Below are 6,146 nucleotides of genomic sequence, written 5' to 3' on the forward strand. Positions count from 1 at the left end.
GAAAATTATCTTTGTCATAACTCAACAACAACAACAACAGCAAAAGACTTATTGAAAGGTTAGTCTGGGACAAGTCATGGACCCAAAGGTTGAGGCACAAGGCAAAATCAAATGAGTCTTTCTACCCTGTCTCTAAGAGAGCAACCATCCTCTTTACCTGCTAGGCAATAAAAGGTTAACAGATGCCTCAAGGCCAATCAGAGAACCCCCAAGACTTCTTCATTAGTGGCCATTCTGGTCTTCCCCAGGCTTTCTCTGTTTAACCATGATGGTCCATTAGGGCACCTAAAGTCTACCTCAGAGGCCTTACTCTGCCACCTCTTATTGTATGAACCGTATATCCTTCTATTGGTTACCGTGGTTCCTTCTGACTTTTCTTACTTTGGCTCTTTTGGTAAAGTTGTGATGTTTGGAGAATAGTGTCTTTGACAATGTTAGTCCATTAGTAAAACCAGAGAATGGCAGTTCTTACATAGTAACTCTTCAACTTTAAAAATTGCAAGATTTTGGCAAACCTGAGCAATAAAAGCAGCATTTTATACACAGCAGTAATGCAGTTTAGTTAACTGAATCCTAGCTGCTAAGGGTGTGTTTGTGGTAGGGAATAGAAACAATATTCCTTGTGGTTTATTAGAGCTAGTGAATCAGAGGATCAGAATGGGGAAGTGGGAACCTGGGAACCTGCCTTTTCATTTTCAGAAGAGCCTTTAAGATGAGTCTAAAAGAATATGTGAAAGTAGAAAGAATCCCTTCTTCAGAGGCAGTTTTCAACAGGATTTACCAGATACTACTTCAAGTCATGTATACTAAATCTTACTTTCAGCAAAGGAAGAAGGGAAGAGAGGAAGGAAGGAAGGAAGGAAGGGAGGAAGGAAGGAAGGAAGGAAGGAAAAGAGGGAGGGAGGGAGAAAGGAAGGAAAGAAGGAAGGAGAGAGAAAATTCTATTATAAATCCCAATATGCTTATGCCCTTGTCTCTTCAAGTGTAAAATCTATCAAAGTTCATAAACTGAATTTAATTAGCTTATAGAAGAGAAAAGACAGGAAAAGAAACTCACCTAAAGTTACAGATTTTTGCAAGATAGCCAAGGTACAGTTAGGACCTTAAAGTTTTCTTTTGCTGTAGATTTACCTAAAGGTTTTAAATTTTTAATGACATGCTTTTCATGATATTATTTTAATGATATTTTATTCTATAAAACAATAACCATGGATGTACCTACAATAGTCATCAAAATTCCCAAAGCAAGTAGTCTTAGAAGAGAGAGAGGGAAAGTAGTATCAAAACCAGATAAGCAGCAATCAATGACGGATGAGCTCTTTTAGTCTAGGGAGAAAAGTAGGTGTCATCTGTCTCTAAAGATTAACAGGTACCCTTTAATTTATTTTGAAAACCTGGTGACTAGTTGTATAACTCCATCACATCTCCCTAAAAGTATTTGTGTTCTTTGTGGACTCAGTATGGGGCGTCTCAATCTTTCTAACATCCCTCTTTAATTACACAGCAGGCTATTGTGTACTTCTCATCCACAGGACCCCAACTATTACCACCATTGTGCTGCACACAGTATGAGGCCTCTCCATTTCTTCAAAATAGCTCTCTCATAGAAATTTCTCTGTAGACTAATGGTTTCACTACAGATTGCCTTCCTCGAGTGGAAACACTGCGGTTGGGCTGTAAGGCATTTTTTTCTCTTTACCTAAGCCACAGTCCTTTCCTCTGCAGGGAAATGCAAGAAGAAAGAACCAAGCCCAAGAAAAGCAGAAGCAAACACTGTTCTTTTATTATGCAGGTGGTATCCTGTACCTTTAAGGAAAGCCTGAACATGTATTAATCTCTCATATACCAGAAATTCCAAATACTGTCTTATTTTGGCATGACTTTTTCCCCAGCTTTTACTCCTTGAAAAGTCTTATCTTGTTTGAAAAACAACAGCTCTTCTAGGATTCTTTTTATTCACACCTGAATTTGTATTTAGCCTTACTGATGTTTGTAATTAAGTCTGAGTCCTTATTTTTTTTAAATCAAGAAATCATAGAAAGGAAACACTTTTTTTAAAAGCTTGTAACAATCTGGCCTAAAAAATAGGAAGCCATTTTCAAATTTTTACTCAAATCAACACAACTTCAATCTATTATCAAGAAAGACATTGCCCTAATAGAATAATGTAACGTAATAATAATGTTCGTATATTTTAGTTGTTCCTTTCCTTTTGTCATTAACTATCAATTCTTGCAAAACAATAGCTACAAATGCCCTTGGATGATACAACACACTCAGGACTTTGTATCTTCAAAATGTGCCGAGAGGAATGGCAAGCTCAGTAAAACGATGACATCACCACAGAATGGATGCCACGAGAGACAGAGAGCATGTGCGCTTTACCTGCATTAGCTGGACCACGGAAGATCCTCTTTTTCGTCTTATTCACAATGAGCAGCCCCACCCATCATCATGAATACAGTGAACAGGGTGGCTGTAAATGGTAGACAGCTTCCTTAACCAGATACCATGCTTGCTTTTCTATGGAAGAAAATTACCTCTCCTCTAGGGAAACACAAGGTGAAAAAAATGGCTGCCACCATCCATCTCCTGGGTCCCTGTGGGCCAGAGTAAGCAGCTCAAGGCAGCTGTCCTACCCATTCAGGTGCAGTATAATCAGGTAACTAACAGCTCCATTAGCATCCTGCTAGTGATCCCCACAGCTATAGGAGGAGGAAGACAGGTCATGTTCATCAAATGTAATCTCAGTATTATTTTTTAAAGTACATAAGTTCATCTTCAGTTTTTTTTTCCCCAGCATCATTTCCACTGCTATTTAACACACATTTCCGTCCACCTGCCTCAGAACTCCCAGGATTTTTCTTTAGAAACAGGCTTTTAGGTCTCTCAAATTGATATGAAGATACAAATGGACTGCTACTACATAAATGAGTATTATCAGTAATAATAAGAAATTACTACTAATAATAACTCATTATCTTTGCATATTTTATACTTTGCAATACATTTTTCATTTAGTTTCCAATTTGCTCCTGCCTAAGGTTCTGGGGTCATACAGATATCACAATCTATATTTTCCTGGTAAAAATTATCATCTAATCAGAGTCACACAAGAAGCAAATGCAGTTGCCATCATTTAGTCACTTTGTCGTCTGACTTGAAATTCATACTTAATATATAGATGTTGTGAAAGGGCAGCAATCCATTTTGTCCTGAGGAAGATGTCTGGATGTTTCTCTAGTACTTTAGATACTAAACCACAAAAAATTATCACTAATTGTGCCTTACATTTGTCTGGCTGCTGGCTATATTACCAGAGTCATATACACTTTCTGATAATCTTTCCCTTTTATCCCAAGCCTACTATTTGCCATTCAAAGAGCATTGTGCCAGGAAGAAGAAGGGAAAAAATAACCCACAGGAAACCAACATTTAAATTCAAGACTGGAGCATGATTTGGATGAATTAAGGATGCCAAGTGGTATCTACTGATACCCCTGCTGTCACTCACTAACTTTTTTGGGATCTTGCTCCAGCAGTAGAAAACAAGTGTCTGAGGTTAGCCAAAGCAGGACCAAGGATGATATGGGATGTCAGATCTTTCAGTGCACGGGCGACAGTTTAGCTAGTACTTACGTTGGACTCCCATAAGACACATATGGAGCATTCAGCCTATGAATGAAGCATGTGTGATCTTCAGGGAGAGCCGGCCAAAGCGTTAAAGTGCATGGATTTTAGATAAGTCAGTGTGAACATGTGGCGCTGTGTGAACAAAATGTGATAGTGCCTATCAGAATGAGCCTATATCATATTCCGACTTGACACATTTAGCAAAGCTTTCAGTGCAGGGTTTGCTGCTGATGGAATTGTGTTCACAATTGTTTCATTGTAGCTTATTCCTGATTTTAAAAACCAAGGACATGTCTTCTTCCTACCGAGAAAGATTTAAAGAAATGCCATGCCCTTTAGTGGCTAGGATTCATTTATTCTCCACCCTAAGCTAAAAACTGCAGCCTATGTAATTCCTAGCCAATAATATAATTTACATAGACACCATTTTGTTTTTAACTTCCAATCAAAAGTCCTGGACCTGACAGTTAATATTTGAGCTACGACAGCACACTGCTGAATGACAAATCTTTGCTCAAATGAAATAAAGAGGATATTGTGTATGTGTTCAATAGTACTTTTGTTTGCATAAATTGATTTATACAAATGTTTGTTTATGCTTATATTTTTATTTATTTGAATGATAGTCTCAACCTATAAATTATGCCTATATAATTATTCACTTATTTTTCAGTTATCATTTTTAATCCAGGGTGCCTTAAAACTAAGTTCACTAGAAATAAAAATATGGAACTAAATACTGGGTTAAAAAAAAAACATGACCAAAAAAAATAAGTGAACGAAGGATCACTACATTGTTATAAAAGACAGAACCAATGAAAGATAGTGCCTTGACCTGGTTAAGTGCTCAGACATCTTGTTCCTAAATTCCAGACTTCCTCAGAATTTACAAATCACATAAAAGAATCTGTTCTTCCATAGGAATTGAGGGAGCGTCTACATGTGTACTTGTCTCCCCTCAGTCAGAGGTCTGTCCTTTGGAATGCTTCCAGTTTGCACTTCAATGAGTGTTTGATGGACATCCTAACCAGCAACTGTGGCAGCAGAAGCCATCACAGAAAGCCTTGGGAGGAGAAGGTTGTTGGAATTCACCTGCATGAACTGGCTGGGGCTAAAATAAAGACAGTTGCTCTGTGGCTGTGGCAGGATTATAAGGCAGTATAACAAAGTTCCTGATACATGGAAGCTCCATGATTTATGAATGAGTTAGAATCAGAAAGTTCATTGGCAAGTCTGTCCAATGAATATTCTACTCCTCACATGAGCTATTTCTCTACATCCTCACTTATGTAGATACATAAAAATGTTCTTGGGGTAACATTTGGAGGTCCATTTAACTCATGTAGATAAAAATATCAACATATTTGCAATTAAAATATGTGTTGAAAAGATGCTATAATACCTGCATAACATATACTATATTAGGTAAAGATGCAATTTAAGATCTTGAAGCTGTTGGGAAGCTAGGAAATCAATCCCAAGAGCCATACCAGACTGGGCTCTGAAATTCACTTTTTCTAGCATTTGTAATATCAGATCTATATGGGCAGTGAGAAAAGAAAGACATCAGATAAAGATCATGAGATTGAGTATTGGTAAAGATGACACTTTCCTAAACTGCTCTTTGTAATCCACCCACATCACAGTCCTGGTTCTTCTCCATTGCCGGGTTACATACATTGTTTTCTCATTGCTCCTTCTCTGGTTACAGTGCTGAAGTCAAGCTCTACATGTCAGCCTCACCAAGACTGTGCATAAGATCTCCAGACCAGAATGCTGTGAATTGATAATGAATTCTTTATCTTTTACTCATTATTCTGAAATTATTATTTAAATGTGAAGAGGAAAATGGCATATATCACCTAGTTATGATACATGTATACTACATTTATAAATCAGGGTTTTTTTTTATTAAAGAGAGTACATCTGTTTTTATGATAGCCAGACATTATTGTGTCTATTTTACTTTTATTTGTAGAATAAAAAAATTACTAAACAAATCTAGTTGAAGCTCCTCTAAAATATTCTGAGAGTTGATTTTTCTCAGGCACAGTTAATTCAAAGGGAAATCTAACTCTTTAGCATTTTGACCCCATGTGCAATAAGAAAATAAGTATACAATAAAAGCTATAACAAGTATGAAAGAATGATGTCAACAAAAATGGTGAAATAAGGGACTGTTAAAATACATGTCTCAATAAAGAAAACAAAACCGTGAAGATATTTTGAGAACAAATTCTTCTCAGAACTCTAGAATGTAAGGAAAGCCATTTAGCAGCCCAAGTAAGAGGATGTTGTAGAAAGATAACCATATCCTTCTTCCCCTAACCTATCGTCCCCCACAGAGGGTCTAGAGTTAAAGGCTAGTCTAAACAACAAAGACTGATTCCATTCAACAAACAAAGCATGCAAACAAGCAAACAAATACAAAACAAAATTAAACTATATATCATGAAAACCCACGTGGAAATTTGTCAAAACAGAAAAAGTTGGAGTATTTATCATATCATGAT

The sequence above is a fragment of the Mesocricetus auratus genome, unplaced genomic scaffold (assembly GCF_017639785.1).
Source record: "Mesocricetus auratus isolate SY011 unplaced genomic scaffold, BCM_Maur_2.0 Super-Scaffold_6730, whole genome shotgun sequence".
Classification (NCBI taxonomy): domain Eukaryota; kingdom Metazoa; phylum Chordata; class Mammalia; order Rodentia; family Cricetidae; genus Mesocricetus; species Mesocricetus auratus.